This window comes from Anabrus simplex, chromosome 1, assembly GCF_040414725.1.
Source record: "Anabrus simplex isolate iqAnaSimp1 chromosome 1, ASM4041472v1, whole genome shotgun sequence".
NCBI classification, from domain to species: domain Eukaryota; kingdom Metazoa; phylum Arthropoda; class Insecta; order Orthoptera; family Tettigoniidae; genus Anabrus; species Anabrus simplex.
In genome coordinates, this window is record NC_090265.1 from 1,075,034,066 (window position 1) to 1,075,058,192 (window position 24,127).

Below are 24,127 nucleotides of genomic sequence, written 5' to 3' on the forward strand. Positions count from 1 at the left end.
AATAATGAAAGAATGCCGGTCGAAGTAGAAAGTTGACTATGCGCTATTTTTAAAGTCACCAGTTGTGAACACCCTGACATTACAATTGAAATATTTCATAAATGACTGGCATTAAGGGGAAGTGGCCTCTTGTCAAGGGAGGCCAATCCATGTCGGATTTTAGCACGAAAAAATCATGACCCAGCGTTGTATGTAAAAGTGGACGAGTGGTGAAAAGGTCAGAAGAATGACACAGATACATTCAGACGTAGCTATTCCCATTACTGAACAGTTACTTACAGAGAGGCTTCTTCAGCAAGTGTTGAAAGAATCTGTTGAGTTAGCGGATACAAAAGTACGTAACCGATTAGGCACAGAGAAAAACAATTTGGTTTCTGTTTTAAAATGTGTAATAGTGATGTGTAAACGTAAACATTAAACACACAAGAAAAGTGAAATAGTGTTTATACATACAGTTATTTAATCTTTTGGTGTTTAAATAATTTATAAACCTTAGGTGCTTGCTGAACTCTTACTTAAATGTTTAGTTTTAAAATTGTGTAATAACCAGTAATTATTTTGTGCCTAATTTGTAAACAATGTAATAAATGAAGCGACATACCTGTATGAAATTGGAGTTTTCGAAATATAACACCATAATTTGTATTTCATCATTTCATTTGCCAGTAAAACTTCATTTTCAGTGAGAGTATATCGAATTGAGAATGCGCGTATGTAGTTAACTAGCTGCAGTATCTGTCGTTGATGGGACAATATTACAAAGCACATGCATGATTATATTTTTGTCCACCCCTCATACTCTTCTCAGATTCTGAGACGCGTAAGTGGGCATCGCCTCTCCCTGTCAGCGAATCTGCCACCTGGGCAACTGCCCTAAATGAAGATAACTGGATACTGATTGATTGGCACAGTCAGAATAATAATAATAATAATAATAATAATAATAATAATAATAATAATAATAATAATAATAATAATAATAATAATAATAATTGGAGCTAGTGTTCAGAAGTACAGCTCCCTGACTTAATGGTCAGAACAGCGGCCTTCGGTTCAGATGGTCTCGGATTCGATTCCAGGCCAGTCGTGGGATTTTAGCCATCTGTGTTAATTCCTCTAGCACGGAGACTGGATGTAGGTGTTTGTCTTAACACACGCCTCCTCAGATACACACTAAACTGTGACAACAGGTAAGAGTATAACACATCCCTCCATGCAAAGAATCGGCCCCAGGAAGGCTATTTGACCGTAAAACTAGGACATGCCCAAATGCGCGGCAAAGACTGACCGGTGACCCCGCCACGGTAAGTGTAAAAGCAGGAGAAGGATGACCTAGAATTCTGAAGCTAGTGGCTATGGTCTATATGTTAGGTTCATGCCTTTCGTTCGCCTGGGGAAAAACACTAGAAAAATGGCCGAAGTTGTTGTCTGAAGGCAGTCCTAGAGCATTCTACTCAGGTAAGTGTGACTATCACTAATGCTAAACGACATGTTGCTCAGGCTCCCCGAAGAGAACTATCAGCAGACGGAGTGTGCTTAAGTGGGTCACATGAGAGCTGTTGCAAACGTGTTCTTTAAAGCTGTACACGAATATGACGTACAAATTGCCGCTTGCAGCCCGAATATGTAACACTAATATCAGACTTTCGAGAGCGGATGCGCATGTAATAACAACCAAATGATCCAATCCAAGAGATGGATTTTTTGTTCACTTCCTCAGCTCAGGAAAGAAGGAAAAAAGGCTGACTCCTTGGCTGAACGGTCGGTTTAGAGGGCCGTGGGTTCCAATCCCGGTCAGGTCGGGGATTTTAGCCACGTTTTCTTAATTCCTCTAGCTCGGAAGTTGGTATTTGTGCTTGTCGTCATACACATCTTCATTTAAACTCAGCACGTTGCACCACGGAGAACTACAGAAACACGCAATAGCGAATACATCGCTCTTCATGGGGTTGGCATTAGGAAAGGCATCCGGCCGTAAAACGAATTAATGCAGACTCAAAGCAATTTGGAAATGTTCTGGAAGAAGAAAGGAAAGAAAGAAAGAAAGGAAGGAAAAGTAGGTAAGGACATACTGACTGACATTCTTAGCGGAGTGGCTGCAGTATCTAGTCTGATAGCTTATAAGTGTCATTTGGATCGTGGATAATTGGAAGAAGGTCGCCTGTTCCGATGAATCCAGATTCTTGGTTCATCACGTCGAAGGCCGAGCGCGTGTACACATATTTCCATCGGAGGCTATGGCACGTGGTGCACGGTCGGACGGGGATAGGCCAGTGAAGGATGTGTGATGATCTCGCTTGTCCGGCTCGTTGACTGAACGGTCAGCATACTGGCCTTCGGTTCAGAGGATCCCGCGTTCGATTCCCGGCCGGGTCGGGGATTTTAACCTTAATTGGTTAATTCCAATGGCACGGGGGCTAGGTGTATGTGTTGTCTTCACGACGCGCAGGTCGCCTACGGGGGTCAAATAGAAAGACCTGCACCTGGTGAGCCGAACCCGTCCTGGGATATCCCGGTACTAAAAGCCATACGACATTTCAGTTTGCTGATATTTTCCTGGGACACACCGGGGTTCATTATTTCGGTACACCAATCCGTAACAGCTGTTCAGTATCTCGACGTTACTGGGAACCACGATCATCCGTGCATGTCAACAGTGTTCCCTGAGGATGGCGGCCACTTCCAACCGTGCCACACTGCTAGGATTGTGAAGGGCTGGTTCGAGGAACATGATAGTGATTTTGCTTTAATGTCGTGGCCCCCAAATAGAACCGATAAGAACCCCACTGAACATTAATTTGTGGTTGGACTTGGGAGAAGCGAATTCGGGCTACATCACCACCACCCACAAGTTGTAGGTTACGCCAACTAAAGGAAGACCTGTTGTTGCGCTTGTATATAGTACAAGATACCCCAGGATACCTTCCGCCATCTCACTGAATCGATACCTCGTCGAGTGGTCGCGGTTCTGCGGGCAAAGTATGGTCCTATATTGTATGTATGTATGTGTTTATTTATTTATTTATTTATTTATTTATTTATTTATTTATTTATTTATTTATTTATTTATTTATTTATTTTGACTTTAAAAGTGGCCAAGTTACGGCTTGTGGCCCTCTCTTACACTTAGTCACGTAAATTGCAGGATAATACATATGTAAAAGGAATATTCAACTATAAAATCAAAGATAATTAAACTAAATAATAGATTTGGAGAACAAAAACTGAAGAAAGGAAGCAAAACTCAACACATAAAATAAAATAAAAGAAATGTAGAGTAAAAAGAAAAAGTCATAATGATAAACATGCAAAGTGCAAACTGAAAAATATAAGAAAATGCATAAACAGAACACAATACATAACAAAGTACCGCAACGAAAAAGCAAGTAATGGCTCATCGGTGTACCTCAAGTAAATAAATATTTTTCTTGGCCTTTTCCCAATTACTTGGGTTCAGCACGACGAATGGATTAAGCCCAGCATTACGGTCGGATGCCTTTCTTGACTCCAACCAAAATGTGGAAGGATGTATTCACTGTTGCATGTTCCTGTGGTGGTTGGTAGAGTAGTGCCGAATGTATATTAAGAGGTGTGTGTATTAAGACCAACACAAATGTCTAGTCCCCGTGCCAGAGGAATAAACACAGAGTAGACACGGCTAAGATCCTCGACCTGGCCGGGAATCGAACCAACGATCCTCTGATCTTCGTTGGGGGCTAATCACATTAACGGTATTGTAAATTAAGGCTACGGATCTATTTATACGGTTACGAGGGCACTCAGGGGTTGTAGTAAGGAGGTAAAGAAGAGGGCGTATACGTCAGTGATAAGACCACAGAGTATGGTTCCAGTGTAGATAGATAGATAGATAGATAGACAGATAGATAGATAGACAGATAGATAGATAGATAGATAATAATTTATTTCAACTGTAAAAGTTAGGGCCATGTGTCTCTTGTCTTTCACTTAACCCGTGTATGGGACTTCACCAGAACTACTTGATTCGACAACGGAAAAGATCCAAAGGAAAGCAGTACGATTTGTTCTGGAAGATTTCTGATAGTGTTAAGAAAATGTTACACTCTTTACGATGGGAAAACTTGCGAGTAAGGAGGCGAGGTGCTCGACTAAGCGGTATATACCGAGCTGTCGGAGAGTTAGCGTGGGATGACAATAGTATAGACAAATGAGCTTGAGTGGTGTCTTTAAAAGTAGGAAAGATCATAATATGAAAATAAAGTTGGTTTCAAGAGAAAAAAAAGGCCGAATTAGGGAATGGAATAATTTATCACGGAGATATTCGATACATTTCAAACTTCTTTGAAATCACTTAAGAAAAGGCTAGGTAAGCAAGTGATAGGGAATCTGTCACCTGAACGATGGTCAATGAAATAAATGCCACTGTGCTGGCAATTCAGCCAAGGAACTAGTCAGGTAAATTAAGAGTATCAAGAAAGAATGCCAGACTCCGCATGAGCATCTACAGTCTCAACAGATGAACCCCTGAAAGATTAAAAAAATACAGTACAGTGAGTAAGGAATAATAATAATTATAGTTTAACGTCCCACTAACTACATTGTTGTGGTTTCCTGAGATGCCGAGTTGCCTGCATTTTATTTCGCAGTTCTTTCACGTGCCTGTAAATCTACCCACACGAGGATGACGTACATGAGCACCTTCAAATACCACTGAACTGAGCCAGGATCGAACCTGTCAAGTTGGGCTGAGAAGGCCCCACCTGAGCTACTCAGTCCGGCAAGGAAGGAAGGAAGGGGATGCATTAATTTGGACACTTGGCGTTAGCGATGCCGTAAGAGTAGAATGAAGACAGCCGTATGTAAATTCAGTGTTTTGAGCACGGCGCTAACGACCAGGAACCACCACCACTTGAGGCGCGCGCCCCGTCCCGAATGTTTAAGTCACGCCCAGCAACGTTTTGAACTACTCGTAAGGCATGTAGGAGCCGACCTGGGGACCGATAACACTACACGTCACGTAATGGTGTGGCACCAGCATTTAACGAGCAGGAAGGGTTGAGCTCCTTCATCTTTACATTACAAACTGTATATACACAAGAAAAAACAGCATCAGCTTCAATAATGGAATGTGTGTTCCCTACTCAGATTACAGCAAGCATCTCCAAATTGGAATATTGCTTGTAGTGTTTTGCTTGATATCTTGATCAGAACCACGGAATATCCTGGAATACGAACCATAGTGACGTGGCATTTCATTTCAAACCCCCCCACTTGAATTGGCCGGGATTCGAAGCGTGGTCGCCTTGATGAGGAGCCAGTGACGATGTCACTCGCCTATAACGCACCCTTTCCATGTTTAGCTACCTACATTGATACCAGGAGTCGATTTCTCATACAAATCATATTTATAGGAAGTGAGTAGGCCTACCTCTCTAAAGAAGTTATGGCTTTCTCCTTTTATCTTCCTAGTGCAACTAGGCACTACAATAAATTCCACGGACGCTCTGACATTTTATTTTCAATGGACTGGCCAGATGACCCAGATGTTAGGCCCCTTAAAACAGCATTAATCACGATCATCTTCGACTGACTAACATTAATGACGAACGAAGTAAACGTCCAACTCCAGTGAGAGGTAGAATGCACGCAACCATCTCTATTGCTCATTCCACCGATTCCAGTATTGCTCTTATGGACCTACAAGGAGCGAACACATCCCCTCTGAGACACCCGTAATTCCTCGTGATTAAGGAATATTATACTGTACTTCGTAAAGTATTATGAAAGATAAAAAGTAGGAGGCATTTTTGACCGTGAGTTATTTTAATAACTACATAGCATTTTCTTTTCCATAAATATATTCGTAGGGAGGACGCACAATGGCAGAAACAGCCATCGCTTCGTTGCATTCCTTGAGTTTCCTTCTTCTGTGTTACTCTGGTACAAACATCGTGTGAACTCTGTGGACCGCCGGCAACTCACTTCTTTAGTGAAGTCATCTACAGTATTTATTTGTTGCGTGCGTGTTTTTCGGCTTTAAATCAGTGCGAACTTGTCTTGTGTTCTGTGAGAGTTGGTTGTATATTGCATAGTATGTGTGTGCGTTCTATTATTTTCGTACTGTACAGAAAATTGTTACTAAATATTTTGGTGTTGTGGTGTGCCGCGATACGTCATGACATAATTTGCACTGACAAAAAAATTGCCGTATGTTTTATTTGTGCTAGGTTTTGTTATTTAGCTGTTCTTTCTTAAGCGTGTTTTAATTTTACCACTTTATTTCACGACCACATTTAATTTCTATTATTGATTTTGTGACCGATACGACAGCACGATAGTACCCCGCGTTGCCTGGGGAAATGTATGAAATGCAATTCAATGCACCCTGCACCCCTCGAGCCCATAACAATTTTATTTTTCTATTTTCTCCTCATATTTGCCTTACACTTCAATGCTGAGGACCCCCCTCCCCCCGTAGTTTACCTCTGACTCTATACAAAGTATCTGTAAAACCCCCGTCCCCTTTAGTTCATAAAAGTAATTTGCAGCTTCATTTCTTCTGCTTCTTATCTTAAACTAATAACATTATCTTAACTATTTACTAAAAATACCCCGTAGTTTACCTCTGATTCGCCGTTCTGTTTTGTTCATCGATGGAGTCATGAGCAGGTTACAGGACAAAACGGAGGTACACAGCAGCTTTATAGTACTGCAAGCATAACGCACGACGCCGCGTATACAGTAGCTGTGCACAGTGTGTACGTCAGACGCAGCAAAATACAAGTTCAGCCCGGCAGATCCACTCGTCCCTGAACCGGGCTTCATCGAACACGTACCCTAGTAGCGGCTTCTCTTAACCGCATTCTGCTCTTAATCTTCTCATACAGAGGTATCGGTCCAAAGACTCATGACAATATCACATCTCACTTAACGCCCAGTCTGATCGAAAATAACTATAAAATAGGTGTATTCTATTACTTCTCCAGGTAATGAAAGTCAAGTAATATGGGAGTGGATGCAGTCACACTGAACCACGTGGCACTGCAATATCTGTAGGCTATCTCACTGGACAGCAGTGCTCTCGGTAAATCAACATAAAAAATGGGCTGTATGTGCCACGATTTTCCTGCTTCTTCTGACTTCAGGATTTGAGTACACGATGACCATCAGTCTTGTGCATATGTAGAGGCATGATTTTTTTCGCATTAACGATAAACGCGACAACAATATGTTGAAGTGATTTCGAAATATCTTAACGAATCATATGATTCTGGTTAAGAAATTAGTGATTATGTTTTCGCGAATTACAGCGAATTAAGGCGACCAGGCCACTTTAAAACGAAATTTACTTATTTTGCGATAAGTGCGAAAATACAGCGAAATTCATGGAAAATAACGTTGAAATTTTATTCCAATATCACGTAAGTGAAGGGAAACAGAAGACAGAATAAGGATTTCTCATTTTGACAGACGTGTCTCTTCGTGTTAATGTTCTATAAAATCTCTTAATGATATGGCCATATTTGGGGAAAGCTATGGTCTTGTAGGGTGAAAGGGTAATTTGTTATGGAATCTTCATTAGGGCTATTTTATAGTTCTAATCAAGATTACATAAGGAATAATGAATGATTATCAACATTGCTTCTCTTTATTTATCTATCTTTCACATAAATAACTCACAAATGTCACTAATTAAACTTTTTATGAATAACATTAGGAAAGGATTGAAGCGAAATTAAAGCGATGGGGTCAGCCCTACTTCGCGAAATAACGTGAAACATTGCTTCCTTTTCGCGAAATCGAATATAAATTAAGGCGAAAAAATCATGCCTCTATGCATATGGTATGTAGTATTGTGCTATGCATAGCTGACTATTGTGGTCTGAAGGCTGGGGGGAACCATCCTGAGACAAGAACTTGGTACGCTTGGAAGAATCCAGACCACTGTCCTACGCTAGAATAAAATAGTGGACTCTCGCTCAGACATTTCCAATGGCAAAATTTCGGAGTATGAATTCTCTATTGTGTATTTCACTCTCAAAATGCGACCATTGATAAGTCTTTTCGTACTACTGTATTACAAACCATTCTACCCAGAGTTAAAGTATGCCTTCTTTCTTCGAACAACAATGTAAGGCTAGAAGATCAATTAACGTCTAGAATTCTAAGATCAGGCAAACGTACCACTACAGGACTAAATTTCACAGGCAATTGATTAGTTAAGTGAAATTATGTTTACAATATCAAAGTGGTAGATTAAAAGAGCGGACTTGGAGGCAATTTTATGAAATATACTCGACTACGTACAGGAAAAGATGCCCACTGTACATTCTACATATCAAAACATCACAAGAGTTAATATCCATCACTCACCACACGTGCACGACGAAACTGGTGACGATCTGGCGAGGCAGTTCCATTTGGCGCACCGCACCTGAAACAAGGAAATAGTGAAATTATACCTGTAAGACTTTCAATAAAAGATCAGATGTGATAACATATGCATGGGAATGAATTTCCTACAGCAGTCTTAGAGCCAAGCATGTAAAATGATTCATGAAAAGACACCAATCTCCTATCAATGTTGTGTAAATTTCTATGTGATGGTAGGATACTGTTCAATCTACTGTAAATCTCAGTTTTAAGGCAACTGGAAATATTTAAGTATCTGTAAATGTATGTGCCAGTGCGTTGAAATGAGTATGTTACTCTATTAGTACAATTTTGAGGGACTGTGTCGTAATTATGCAAAGGAATATTTAAAATAAAAATTCCGTGCAAGTTTAACTGCGATTGTTTGAATAGTATGTTACACTAATAATCAATTTTTAATTTCAATGTATTTGTTTCTTGTTTTCCATCCCTCCATACAGGGTTGGTGTCACGAAGGGCATCCGGCCACAAAGCTGGGCTCAATCTACACATAGTCCAAACCCGAAGAAATTTGGAAAAAGGTCGGGAATAACAAGATTCGTTTCCTATAAACATTATTACTAGAAAAGGAGGGACAACCCATCGTCTGAGAAGGAAAAAGAAGAAGAAGTTACTTTGTTACCTTTTCTCTAATTTTTCCTTTTATATTAGTATTATTTGACTTCCTACAAGCCACTTTTTGCCGTTTTCAGAGACACTGAGATGCTGGAATTTTGTCTCGTACGAGTTATTTTTCGGACAGGTAAATCTACCGATACGAGGCTTGCGTATTCGATAATCTTCAAATACACCGGACTGATCCGGGATCGAACGCACCAACATGGGCTTAGAAAGCTGGCACTATATACTGTAGTCTCAGCCACCTACTCTGATTATTATTACTAGCTGATGTACCCGTGCTTCGCTGCGGGATTCCCAGAAAAACTGACGTTGTGGTTTTCCTAACTGAAGTTAACATAGGTCATTACAAAAATGTCAGTACGAATCTGGCGATTAAAAGCAATGTTATCATAAAAAATACTCGATCAAACGGAAAACCGCACTCTTCTGCCATTATTCCGTTAAATATGCACAATGCTCATTTCAATCAGTGCCTCAGAGTAGGGATCGAATAGCTCGAATACTATGATTAACCAGTGTGTTACGCACCAGTAGTATCAGAAAATTTATGAACCAGAGGAATGGGATGCTAAAGAAGAAAGTTATCTAACTCCCCTCTAATTCCCGCCATTATTCAGGCAGGCAATTACACTCTGTACGACCGGGCGAGTTAGTCGTATGGTTAGGGGCGCGCAGTAGTGAGCTTGTATCCGGAAAATAGTGGATTCGAACCCCAGTGTCAGCGGCCCTGAAGATGGTATTCCGTGGTTTCCGATTTTCACATCAGGCAAATGCTCGGGCTGTACCTTAATTAAAACCAAGGCCGCTTCCTTCACACTCCTAGCCCTTTCGTTTCCCTTCGTCGCCATAAGACCTTTCTGTGTCGGTGCGACGTAAAGCAAATTTTAAAAAATACTCGGTACGCAGAAGTACGCCTAATCCTATCTATCGGAGATGAGTGGCTACAGAAGACATAAAGCACATCCCAATAAACAATAGTCAACGTAATGCTACTGTTGATCCATTTTATGAACTATTTGTATTGTGGTCTTTCACATTAACTTTTCTTTCGACTCTGTGATATTAGGGCGTCTTATAAAATTATTTATAGCGTAGACTGTAGTTCCTTATTTTCAGACTTCACATACCGAATTTCATTAAATTCTGTTTACCAATTTTCTCGTGACTGCGCTGATATGAACTTAGCAAAAATCCAAATTCATGAATATCTCTGTGATCATAGCGGGTATGGTAACAATGTATGAGACATACATGATTGGAAATTTAATACCATATACTTTTAGTTATACAGTATTTATAGATACAACCACTAAGAACATAAATATTTGAGAATTCAATTTTAGGCCTTCCCCTAAACTACCATTTCACTCAGCGTGAATAAAATTATTTATGGCCTACATTATAGCGACCTATTCCTTGACTTCGCATACCGATTTTCATTAAGGTAGGACCACTAATAACAAATATTTGAGAATTACATTTTAGGCCTTCCCCTAAACTACCATTTTTCACAGCGTGAATACAATTATTTATAGCCTAGATTGTATCGACTTATTCCCAGACTTTGCTTACCGATTTTCATTAAGATACGACCGTTCATAACAAATATTTCAGAATTAACTTTTAGGCCTTCCCCTAAACTACCATTTCACTCAGCGTGAATACAATTATTTATGGCCTAGATTGTAGCGACTTATTCCCCGACTTTGAATACCGATTTTCATTAAATTCTCTTCAGCCGTTTTCTCGTGATGCGTGTACATACAGTACATACAGAAATTACGGAAAAGTAAAAAGTGCATTTCTTTGTTACTGGTGATACGACTGATACAGAAATACCATCCTTTTAAAATTCTGAGCAATGTACCGACAAAACTCTTTATTTTATATATACAGATTATTATTATTATTATTATTATTATTATTATTATTATTATTATTATTATTATTATTATTATTATTATTATTATTATTCATAAACAGATGACGGTAACGCCCTCATGTTTGTCAATTCAATTCTAACCTCTCATTAAGTAACGCAGCCAACATGGTGCGACGTGGTGAGGCCGGAAGACCTTGAAGAGCCACGTTATGAGCACATAAAATTCCCATTAAAACATAACGTGTGGGACGGTATAGGCTTCTGAATGCATGGCAGTCGTTATGTAAGAGGAAATGAACGACCAGGAAGGGTTGTAAAACGAACTCCTGTCGTATGCCAAACACATTACAGCGCAATAGACAAGGGCGTACTGGGCGAGTTGGCCGTGCGGTTAGGGGCGCGCAGCTGTGAGCTTGCACCCCGGAGGTAGTGGGTTCGAGCCCCACTGTCGGCAGCCCTGAAGATGGTTTTCCGTCGTTTCCCGCACCGAGACAGATAGGTCTTATGGCGACGATGGGAATACCAAAATGCGGCCATCATTTTCAAACAAACAGAACCTGGATTCGTCCGAAAACACTATCTGCTCTCATTCCTGTCCCCAGTAACGTCGTTCCATACATCATTGCAGTCTAGCATGTTTATGCACATTAGTCAAAGGTACGCGCAGAAGTGGACGACGCGCCGGTAACCCAGACCGTAATAAACGGCGACAAACTGTCACTCCTGATAGTGTACGATGTGTTACACTGTTCCACTGTTGCGCCAGAGCCGAGGAGGGCGCAGATCTATCCTGCAATGCCATTCGGATGAGATATCGATCTTCTCGGGGGATGGTCTGGGTGGTGCGACCAGACCCATCTCGTCGTGTTCTACGGCCTTCTGTGAACCATTCTGTACACACCCGTTGCACTGCCGATACACTTCGTCCCACAAGAGCACCAATTTCTCGGATGGATGTATCACGTTCTCTCACGCCAATAAACTCACTCATTTGACGGTACGGTTCTCGCATACGTCTACTCAAGTCACACTGATCCACTACCTTCAGTTTATAGGGACAACGAGAGTCGCAGGCACATTTTACCAGTCGGTGGTGGTGCGCCGAAATATAGATGTGGACCTTCAATCTGAGGGCCGACTTGATTCAAATGCTAATCATTTCTTCAGAACATACTAATGCACATGTCCTGTGAATATGAACTTCCTATCTCTAGTCTTTCAAGGTGTTCTGGTATTTATGAACACAGTGTACAAATAGGCGTATTTTTCACACCCTGGTTATAGTTAACCTTTGACTAATGTGCATAAACATGCTAGACTGCAATGATGTATGGAACGACGTTACTGGGGACAGGAATGAGAGCAGATAGTGTTTTCGGACGAATCCAGGTTCTGTTAACTATAGAATAACACCCACGGTATCCCCTGCCCGCCATAAGAGGCGACTAATAAGGTCCTCAGGGGCTCTCAACTTGGGAGCGTGGGTTGGCGACCACGAGGCCCTTTAGCTGAGTCCTGGCGTTGCTTCCACTTGCTTGTGCCAGGCTCCTCACTTTCATCTATCCGATCCGACCTTCCTTGGTCAACTCTTGTTCTTTTCCAACCCAGACGCTATTAAGTTCCGAGGACTTTCCATTTTCACGCCCTTCGAGGCCCTTATCTTTCTTTGACCGTTATCTTCATTTTTCGAAGTGTCGGATCTCTTCCAATTATTCTCTCAGATTGGTGTTATAGAGGATGGTTGCCTAGTTGTACTTCCTCTTAAGACAATAATCACCACCATTAAGTTAACAACAGTTTATGGCAACGATGACCACGGCAGTGTACATCATGCGGTGTACGGTTGTTGACAACGCTGTGCGTCACTTCTGACCAAGTAAGTCAACCAAGCAACGTATTCTACATTAGAAGAAGAAGAAGACACGTCCACTACCACAGCTGGCTGCATCTTGGTGTGCACAATTCAAGCAAAAACAGTGTCTACAATGCAATAACGTGAACTGAAGGTTAACGACCATCATCTATATAGGTCTTCATTATTTTCAACGTCTGTTGAATCTGTTAATTATAGCTGGCGCATGACCTCAAGTAGAGCGGGAATCACTTCATGCTCCAGCTTTCAAGCGAACTGCTAGCGAAATTCATAGGCTTTTTAAGAACATACACGCAAAACAAAGATGGAAATTTAATTTCAAGGATACGCCAGTATTTTCTACAACCATAAGTCCATATATAGAAAGCTAAATACAGTGCCATAAGTGTAACGATCTCCTCCCTACGCGGCAGTAAATAAATAAATAAATAAATAAATAATGGTTCTACGTCCCACTTACTACATTCACGGTTTACGGAGACGACGAAGTGCCATGATTTTATCCCACTTGAGTTCTTTAACGTGCCTGCAAATCTACCCACACGTGGCGGGTGTGCCTGTACATCTTCAAGTATCAGCAGACTGAGACGAGATTGAACCCGCCAACTTGAGCTAAGTAAATACTGACTTCAAATTCGCAAGAAAGAACGGATATTTACCAATCCCACCTGGAACAATGTACTCGCGATTACCTGTTTTTGTGGTCGGTTGTATAGTGTGTTGTGAGTGAATGAAGATATGTACATAAATATGAGCACAAATATACAGTCCCCGGACCAGAGGAATTAAAAAGACGCGGCTAAAATCCCCAACCAGCTTGGAATCGAACCTAAGACCGTCTGAACCGAAGGCCTCAATCTTGACCATTCAGCTAAAGAGCCGGACACTGCCAGAATTTTCCTAAACTCTGATTTTTTACGATTTTACAAGGCTAAGCTATAATAATAATAATAATAATAATAATAATAATAATAATAATAATAATAATAATAATAATAATAATAATAATCACTTATTTAGGAAGACCATCTCAGTAGTAGATGGCAAAATTTCCAGTATTTGTAACCCCGCTCTACGTGGTATAAAGTGAATAGTTCTTTGCCGTCCTTGCCCCAAGAATAAATTAATCTGCTTCTTATTTCTGGTGTGAGCTGAGTGAATTATATGGCCCTGTATCTCTACAGAAGAGCAATCTTTTTTCAGAGAGTTGGCCGTGCGGTTACGAGCGCGCAGGTGTGAGCTTGCATTCTGAAGATAGTGGGTTCGAACCCCACCGTCGGCATCCCTAAAGACGGTTTTCCGTGCTTTCCCCATTTTCACACCAGGCAAATGCTGGGGTTGTGCTTTAATTAAAGCCACGGCCGCTTCCTTCCCTCTCGTAGCCCTTTCTTATCACATTGTCGCCATTAGACATATCTCCCCCCTGTGGGTGGAGGCGGTAGAATAACACCCACAGTATCCCCTGCCTGTCGTACGAGGCGACTAAAAGGGACCTCAGGGGATCTGAACTTTCGAGCGTGTGTTGGCGACCACGGGACCTTCAGGTGAGTCCTGGCATTACTTCCACTTACTTGTGCCATGCTCCTCACTTTCATATATCCTATCCGACCTCCCTTGATCAACTCTTGTTCTTTTCAGACCCCGAGAGTATTACGTGTGCAGGCCTAGAGAGTCTTTAATTTTCATGCCTTTCGTGGCTCCTGTCTTCCTTTGGCCGATACCTTCATTTTTCGAAGAGAGAGAGAAAATAATGAATAACGGTAAACCGGACGAGTTGGCCGTACGGTTAGGGGCGCCGAGCTTGCATCCGGGAGATAGTGAGTTCGAGCCCCACTGTCGGCAGCCCTGAAAATGGTTTTCCGTGGTTTCCTATTTTCATACCGGGCAAATGCTGGGGCTGTACCTTCATTAAGGCCACGACCGCTTCCTTCCCACTCCTAGACCTTTCCTATCCCATCGTCGCCATAAGACATATTTGTGTCAGTGTGACGTTAAGCCAATAATAATAATAATAATAATAATAATAATAATAATAATAATAATAATAATAATAATTGTTCCGGGGATTCCGTGGAGCAGAAAGAACTGAAAGAAGGTGCTGGTGTGAATGGGTCTATATACAATATCAAAAATTAATTTAAAACTTCATATAACACAGGTTATAGCCTATTTCTTTTCAAAAACAAACCTAACAACTTTTCACTTGGTGAAATAACAATGTGGATCTTAAAATAAGAGAACCCCAGGATAGGGAATTTAACAATTTTGTTCTTCAAGCCCCTAGTTTACAAATTTACAATTTCGCAAAAGTGGTATTATTTAGACAAGGACAGAAATCTCCCAAATTGAAGAGCACTTTGCTCCAAAGGTTACAAATCTATAGCCTTCCAGAGGCACATCTCACTACTACAGGAAATTCACAATCTCAGAAAAGAGCTTACACGCTCTCCAACATTAACCAAGGAGACGGCGCTCCCAATTTCTTACCGCCTACTCAAGGCAATATTACACAAAATCTAACACCTTCTGGCCTCTCTAGGCCCAACCTAACATTTACAATTTGTACACAGGGGTATCTATTATCCAAACTACTGGGCCTTCGTGGAAAGAAGAACAGGTTAAACTACTGGCCCGAACACAAAATGAATGGAGGCGTACACTTGCACTCCTACAAAATTAAAAACCCTAATTGGGCTCTCGGCCCGATGATGCAGAGGCTAATCCCAAGCTACTGAGGTGACTAGAATGGAGGTTAATTTAACACTTTACAGAAAAGAGAAAAGGTTACAAAATCATAGTCATCTCAAACTAAGTTGAAAGGGAAAATCGAGAGGGTAACGCACTCTCTATCCCCGATTTACAGTTTAATATCTTATGAAATTTTACATTAGCCGAAAGAGGTTTTACATTTTTTTAAACAGGAGGTTACATAGTTAGAAATCAGAACCTTCCCCTCGTGTAAGTCTGAGGAGGTAGCTACAGAAAAATAAGACAGGTGGCCATTACCTTGGCGGTTGAACTGCCTGGCGAAGAATGACGCGCCCCGCCTCCTGACTTAACACACACATACACACTCAGAAATTCGGTGATCCAAAGACAAGGTAGCCTGAAACACCGCAGCTTATATACGCGAGGGGACGGTTCTAGAGGGTTCTGGACTAATCCGGACACACTCTCTCAATTTTATTGGCAGAATAAAGGCAGAATCAAAAGTTACCCCAAAAAACCAACAAGAAGTCTGTGCTAGGCTGAAAAATAATTACAGAAAAATTTTGATTGGCCAGACACCAAAGCTGGCAGGAAGAGAAGGAAGTGCTGCAAACCTTGAAATATATATATATATATAAAGTAAATGAAACTTAATTTACTTGAGAAAACCTATAAACACAAAATTTATTTCAATAACAAATTATTCCACTTTGCACCAGAGTGCGTGACCTCAGTTTTGTAGAGACATCTATGGAGAAAAGTTCAAACTTCTTGATGTATACCAAAACAAAACAAAACAAATCCAATCAGTTTAGGAAACTTAAGAAATGACAAAACTTCTCAGACATCTTCTGATTAATGTCCTAACTTCATGCAGTAGCAGTTTCATGTTTTGTTTGATAGATAGAGTTCTTTAAGGCGCTTCTTTTGAATGCACGGAGTTGTGGTGTACCTCCCGGTACAACAACAACAATAATAATAATAATAAATAATAATAATGCCATGTGGCCTCCGAAGAGGCCTGGTGCAGACGTCGAATAGGCGACCTGCGCGTCTGTGAAGATGGGCCCAATCTTTGACGAATTCTAACGCTGGAAACGGCACACACACACAACTCCCGAACCACTGGAATAACCAATGAAGGTTAAATCCCGAATCAGCGGGGAATCGAACCCGAGACTCCTGAACCGAAGGCCAGCACGCTAACCATTTAGCCATGGAGCCGGACAATAAACCAGTGAATAAACCTTATGAAAGTGACTGAGATGTGAGCGATACTACTAGTAGGCCCTATTTTTTTTTTTTTTTTTTTTTTTACAATTTGCTTTACGGCGAGGATGGGACAGGAAGAGGAGTAGGAAGGAAGCGGCCGTGGCCTTTATTAAGGTATTAAGATGATTTTCCGTGGTTTCCCATTTTCACACCAGGAAAATGCTGGGGCTGTACATTAATTAAAGCTACGGCCGCTTCCTTCTAACTCCTAGGACTTTCCTATCCCATCGTTGCCATAAGACCTACCTGTGTCAGTGCGACGTAAAGCCACTAGCAAAAAAAATCTCGAACTAACCTAGAGTGTGTTGTCTCATCAGAGACTTCTCGAGACCCCCTTAGAACTCAGAGTACTATAGTGATCTGAAGTTTCTCAACGCCCCTTAAAATATGCTGGTCTGATCAGATTTCTCAATGGTCGCTAAAATTCACATTAGAGATTTATCGAAGCCCCCTACATACAGTATGGCGGTCATCTGAAGAACATTCTGTTTTTATTCGAGGTTTCTCTAGACATTCCGTGTAAGGGTGTTGCTCTATAGTCATTACAATGCCGACTATAACTTATTTTTGAAGACAATATCAAGATTCACGGATTAAACTCTTCATAATCTGCACTGATGAATGCTATCCTCAAGAGGAAGAAACCGAGCAGACCCTACAGTCGACACCCGACAGTCCTGAAAACGGTTTTACATGAATGCCCACTTTCACAGCAGGAAGTGCCGGGTCAACGGCCACTAGTATCACTACCTTTACAGCTCTAAAACTCCATCTCTTTCCCATTCCCGCGTCGCCGAATGCCTGTGTTAGAGCAACTTTGAATCACTAGGAAAATAAAAATAAAACCCAGTAGCACTGGCACTGTAGATGGAGTTTGCACGTAAGAGGTCACGTTCCTACGCTTTAGATTTCACAGACCGAGCTCGATAGCTGCAGTCGCTTAATTGCGGCCAGTATCCAGTATTCGGGAGATAGTAGGTTCGAACCCCACTATCGGCAGCCCTGAAAATGGTTTTCCGTGGTTTCCCATTTTCACACCAAGCAAATGCTGGGGCTGTACCTTAATTAAGGCCACGGCCGATTCCTTCCCACTCCTAGCCCTTTCCTGTCCCATCGTCGCCATAAGACCTACCTGAGTCGGTGCGACGTAAAGCAACTAGCTAGATTTCACAGAATTACGGAACAAGCAAGTCTTCTCAGCTGCACGAGTTGCACTTCCTCTTAAAACAATATTCGCCCACACACTCAGCCGCACGAACGGAAAATCGATACAATATTCCGTAGGCCACACTGTTTAGTAAGAAGTGTTTCCAAACAACCTAGCACATGAACGTGTATTTCACGTATCTACAGATACGTCAAAACATAGCGATGGCAACTTAAGGTTGCGCATCCTGTCTTATAACCCAAATACTCGCTCATTTTATTCAAACTGAGGATGGTACCTGAGAACACATTTCTCAGTCCTAGTCCCAGTTACACAAACCACATCAGGCATTAAAATACCTACAATGCGGTCGGCGAATACAGAATGGACCTCGGCCCACAAGTGGCCACGGCTGATCGATGGTCCGACAGCTCTACACTCTGACCGGCCAACCGAATAGAGGAGGGATGGCCACGGCTCTACCGTGGTCCTGCGCCTCTGTATTTTGGGAGACGGAGAACGGCTGGTCCCCATCGTCGGCTGTCCTGAGAATGGTTTTCCGTGGTTTTCCATTCTCCTGCACTAAGGCGAATGCCGGGACAGTTCCTAGTATGGGCCACGTCCGCCAACCCTCTCACCTTCTCCAAACATCTCCTCCGATACAAATCTCTTGTCCTAGAGACGGCGTTACCGTCACATTGTCCGGCTCCATGACTAAATGGTTAGCGTGCTGGCCTTTTGTCACAGGGGTCCCGGGTTCGATTCCCGGCAGGGTCTGGAATTTTAACCATAAATGGTTAATTTCGCTGGCATAGGGGCTGGGTGTATGTGTCGTCTTCATCATAATTTAATCTTTATCAAGACGCGCAGGTCGCCTACGGGTGTCAATTCAAAAGACCTGCACTTGGCGAGCCGAACTTGTCGTCGGACACTCCCGGCACTAAAAGCCATACGCCATTTCTTCTTCTACCATCACATTTAGTAGTAGTAGTAGTAGTAGTAGTAGTAGTAGTAGTAGTAGTAGTACCTACAAATGCCTTTGCTGGCGGGACCTAGTGTTTACAGTGCACCATGTCTTCTGGTATAGGCTAGAGCAATTTTGTTATTTTCATCGACTATCTCAGTCTTATCCTTGGCTTTGACAATGTGAAAGTGACTGAAGTATGAGCGATGCTAGTAATGCCAGTCCCTGCTATGAATGGCGTGAAAATGTTGCTCATAGGGTAAGTTGATGCATGCATTTCAGTGCGCTTAACAGACTGATATGTAATAGCAACTCTGGCTCGGTGAGGGAAAGCAACGGGAAGCTACCTCACTCATTTCCCTAGTACTTCTCTTCAGTGATGCCTAGGCCATCTATGGCAGCTGATAGCAGAGCAGTTGAGGATCCAACCAGCCTTAGGGCTGAGGAGTGAACATACACATGGTACGGACACCAAAGTGCATGTCACTGATTAAAAAAACCAAACCCCATGGCACTAAAGCCCTTGAAGGGCCTTGGCCTACCAAGCGACCGCTGCTCAGCCCAAAGGCCTGCACAGTACGAGGTGTCGTGTGGTCAGCACGACGAATCGTCTCGGCTGTTATTCTTGGCTTTCTAGACCGGGGCTGCTATCTCACCGTCAGATAGCTCCTCAATTTAAATCACGTAGGCTGAGTGGACCTTGAACCAGCCCTCAGGTCCAGGTAAAAATCCCTGACCTGCCCGGGAATCGAACCCGCGGCCTCCGGGTAAGAGGCAGGCACCCTACCCCTACACCGCTGGGCCGGCATGTCATTGACGACTCCTTTAAATTTAGACCAAAACTAATTTCAGACTACCAACTAACCTTCCTCAAGGCCTGTCAAATGTTTGATGTTAACATAGGCATAGGTTTTCCAGACCGGTGTCATTATTTTTCCTATCACAATTCTGCAGGTCTCGTTTAACCCGTACCGTAGACCCTACATTAAAGTAAAGTCAGAGGCAGGACCAGCAATTGAACCTGAAATAATACATTTTAAGCAAAATATTTAGCAAACTAGACCTACGAAAAAAAAAAGTAATAATGAAAATCTTAAGAGGGTTTCTAAATTTTCTCCACTGACCATCCCTCCAATCAACTTCGCCAGATTCTTCCTCATTCCCACATTGTGCCGCCTGACTGCCCAATACACGATTCAGCTTACCTGTCTATTCCAGCTCCTGTCTGATGAATAGTGGGGGAGGATTGGTAATTCATCGTTTTACAAAATCGACCGAGATAATTTTTCTTGACACCCCATCGAGCTTTTGTCACTTTTAAAGCATGCGATAGTGTCATAATTTTTCAACAGAAAGGAATTGTTTAATGTTGCACGTCTCTTACAATTAAGCACTCTTCAATAAAAACAGATTCGATCCTGTAACCCACTATGCAGGAGATCGACCAAGATTTAATCATTCCAGATGACAACGTTTCAGCAATAACGAGGCTCAAGGCCTAGGTGTCCTCAGCGTAATACAAGTACACATTTTCAATACGACAAAAGAGAAGCTGAACCTGCCTAACATGATCCATACGGTGTCAAAACAATGAGACGGTAGCAAGCCATTTACCTGATCCAAACCGTTACATGATACAAACCGCTAATCACTAAAGGCGAGCGGATGAGAGCAGTAGAAAGTGTGTGGGAGTAGCTACAATTAGTGGTACGGTATTTCACTAGTGAGGGAGAAAGTAGTCAAACTGCTAAACTTCTCTCGACTGAGTCAGGGAAACGGGAAAATGCAACTAACGACAGCTTATAAGAACTAGAACCAGGAAATCGCAATAATTCTGAAATGTACTATAACACAAGTAGCAAACTACTCACTGTTGATACGCCGTATTCGGGGGATCCTGTACGTTTTTAAAACATGCACGAAATATTTCTACTAAGGTGAAGAATTACTGGTTTAATGTTTAACTGTCGATCAGTGGTAAAGTATCGACATCCGGATTTCAAGATCGTGGGTCTAAACTCAACATTGTTTGAAGGGCGGAAAAAAGTCCTTTCAGCACTCCATGTCGTACGATGTCGGCATGTAAGAGATCTGTGGTGACACAATAGGTGTATACCAGATAAAATTAATATAAAAAGCTTACAACATAAATCGCCCAACAGAGATCCAGTTTGCTGTGCCATCTGGTAGAGTAAAACGGAACATCAGCCCAAATGGCGTCAAATCAAAATGTCTGCACAAGATAGCTGAGGCTATACGATTACTTCATTCATTCATGTGGTATCGGCCAACTTTGGACCACGTCATTTCAACTGGCTACTTCTGGCTTTGACGTCTGCCCAGTACATCCGCATGCGTTCTCGGTGTCGTTCTTCCTCTCCTGCGTCCATGCTTTTCCCGTTTTTAATTTTGGCTTATTTCGGAAACCCTGGAACGCCTGAAGTTTCTTCTTAAATGGGACACGTGCGTGTGATTCCCACCTCTTCAAGGTCTCTATACACCTCAATGAACCAAGCCCCTAAATTTTCTTCTGCTGAAAGAAGGTCATGATGAGCCTTGTTTGGTGCATTCGTGTCGCATGCCCATAAAAGGTAATATTCTTCTTTTCCGAATGTTATTGGTAATCGTCTCCACGTGGGTGCATAGTTCGTCGTTATGCCGTCTTCTGTACTCCCCATTGTCTTTGACGGGACCTAAGATCTTTCTCAAAATCTTCCTTTCTTTGGCATCCAGTTTCTCGATCAGGCTCTTTTTGTTCATTGCAAGACATTCTGAAGCGTATAATACCTCTGGACAGATGACATTGCATTAATGCCTCAGCTTTGCTTTGAAAGATTTTTTTTTTTAATCTGCCTTACGTCGCACCGACACAGAGAGGTCTTATGGCGACGATAAGAGAGGAAAGGGCTAAGACTGGGAAGGAAACGACCGTGGCCTTAATGAAGGTACAGTACCAGTATTTGGCTGGTGTTACAATTGGAAACCATGGAAAACCATCTTCACGACACCTTTCTGTTCGGTTAGGGCACGAAGACCTAACCCATTCAGGTCCAGTAATAAAAATTGTAAATACTATGGAGTGTAAATAACAAAAGAAAAGAAAATAATATCACAATGGCCAAGGAAAAAGGAATCAGTTTCTACTCTAGATGGAATTGTAGATGGAATTGCCTTAAACACACCCTTACTCATATGATCATTTTTTGGTAAACCACTTTCTTCAACAACAGGACCATAACACAAATAAGAATTCTTAGCATAATCAGAACAATTACATTTACTTTATAATACTGTTAATGAAAAACTTCCAGTAGTTCTATTACCTATCCATAGTGCCGTAAGTTCACTACATTCCCCGAAAGTAAAGATGATAATCGGTAGCCTTGAATATGGTTTTCCGTGGTTTCCCGTTTTCACACTAGGCAATATATTTTGTTATGTTTCTTATATCCACGCAATTTTCATTCTTTTCTGCTGTCACATCACCAACCTCACTATTAGTTGCATTACCAATATAATAACTCCTAGTAGCATCAACTGTAGGCTCACTGTCATAATAAATCCTCCATTTTTACTCACCTTAATTAACTGCAAGAGCTCAGCCCCACTGTGTGTACAGTACTAAATTTGTTAATGTGAATGGATTACATCCTGAACTACTGAAGGACTTTCTACATAGACTTCTTATCGTTCAATTGTCAATAAGTAAAAGTGGATTCATATATTATATCACGGGTATGATTCAATTATGAATTTCAATGCTTGAGAGACATTTTCTCCACCATTTTCAAAAACAGTGACTAGAAACTTCCTAATTTCCTTCATATTGTTGTAATGCATATGCTGAAGTGATATTTAGGTGATATGTCAGATATTATGTTTTTGTCTGGTAGTTTCCAGTATGACAAAATCGTATAGCAATATCATATATTCAGAAAACTCACAAATATAAAATAATGCCTTCTTTTAAAATCAATCATTTCAGTTTCAAACTAAGCTAAGTATTGTATGTGTAACTTGTACAAATTAAATATCTAACTTCAATAGGTTTTGAGTAAATATTTCTTATGTGTTGTATGATGTAACATTTTGTGCAAAAAGGATTCTGTACTCCCATAATTGAACGATGGTAATTTGCGTATAATATAGGGATTCCTTTCTGAATAACTGTATTGAAATAATAGGCTATTACAACTGAGATAGTAATAACTCCCGCAGTTCACAAAACCATTGAAAGAGAAAAAAAAACAATACGCCTAATTTATTTTCAAAATTAATGGCTTAATATCGATGCCACCAGCCATATGAATGAGTTTTCTTTTGGGTCTTTTCTCAGTTATTGGGGGTCGGCATCACATGCGAATTAAGCCCAGTTTACAACCAGATGCCCTTTCTGATGCCAACCGCAAGTGGAGCAGTGTGTTTCTGCGGTGGTTCGTAGTGTGATGAGTTGTATGTGTATTACGATGAAAACAAACACCCAGCCCCCGAGCTAGACGCGACCCGGTCGCCACTTTACTGAAGAAAAGAATAAGACACTGTAAGGTGAGAATTCCAAGAATATGCCAGGCCTTGTGTGCGGTAATATCTTGGCGAGAACAGACGAAAGGCCAATGCTACAAGGGAATTACGATCAATAGTTTGTAGCACTGGTTGTGAGCTCCCGGGGGTCCTGACCTTGTAGGCTTGTATGACTATGTTAAGCAGGAATATATTAAGTGCGGTTCAGCGTCATTTTGCAGTAACGAAGGATGTGCATCAGAGCATGACAGCGTCACAGCAGGAGGGCGGTCACGTGGTTCGCTAACAAAGCTGTCATGTGCTCCATCACATTCCGCTGCATGCAGAACACACACATACTTGCTCCGCACATGGCTCTTCAAACACGACCTTGACATCGTCTTGTATCCTGTGTCACCCACCGGGTAGGCTAATCATCTCCAACCAGTTGGGTTATATCAAATACAGGAGACATGTTCGTTTATTACTCAGAGATCGGATGTTAAAATCGTATGCGGTGATTGTACTGAAATACCGGTACTTGTTGGTTATTATGCGGTATCGGATTCTTCGGAGAAATCCAGCCTTTCCTCTTTTTCCCAGCAGGAAATTGTTGGGACTGTACCTTAACAACGACCACAGCCACAGCCACTTCCTTCCCAGTTCCAGTCCTACCCTATTCCGTAGACGCCGAAAACCTGTCTTAGTTAATGGGACGTTAAACCGTTTGCAAGAATAAAAGACAAA

At 41.7% G+C, this 24,127-nt stretch overlaps 1 protein-coding gene across 5 annotated transcripts in view; it reads right to left on the reverse strand.

The window, feature by feature from the left end:
* The window catches only part of Csk (C-terminal Src kinase), a 664,783-nt gene that overhangs the window by 118,589 nt on the left and 522,067 nt on the right, over window positions 1-24,127 (reverse strand). For all 5 annotated transcript variants that reach the window (XM_067137182.2, XM_068225400.1, XM_067137181.2 and 2 more), the window contains one exon: window positions 8,353-8,413. The gene's annotated coding sequence lies outside the window, so the exon portion shown is untranslated. The remainder of the gene's footprint in view (window positions 1-8,352; window positions 8,414-24,127) is intronic.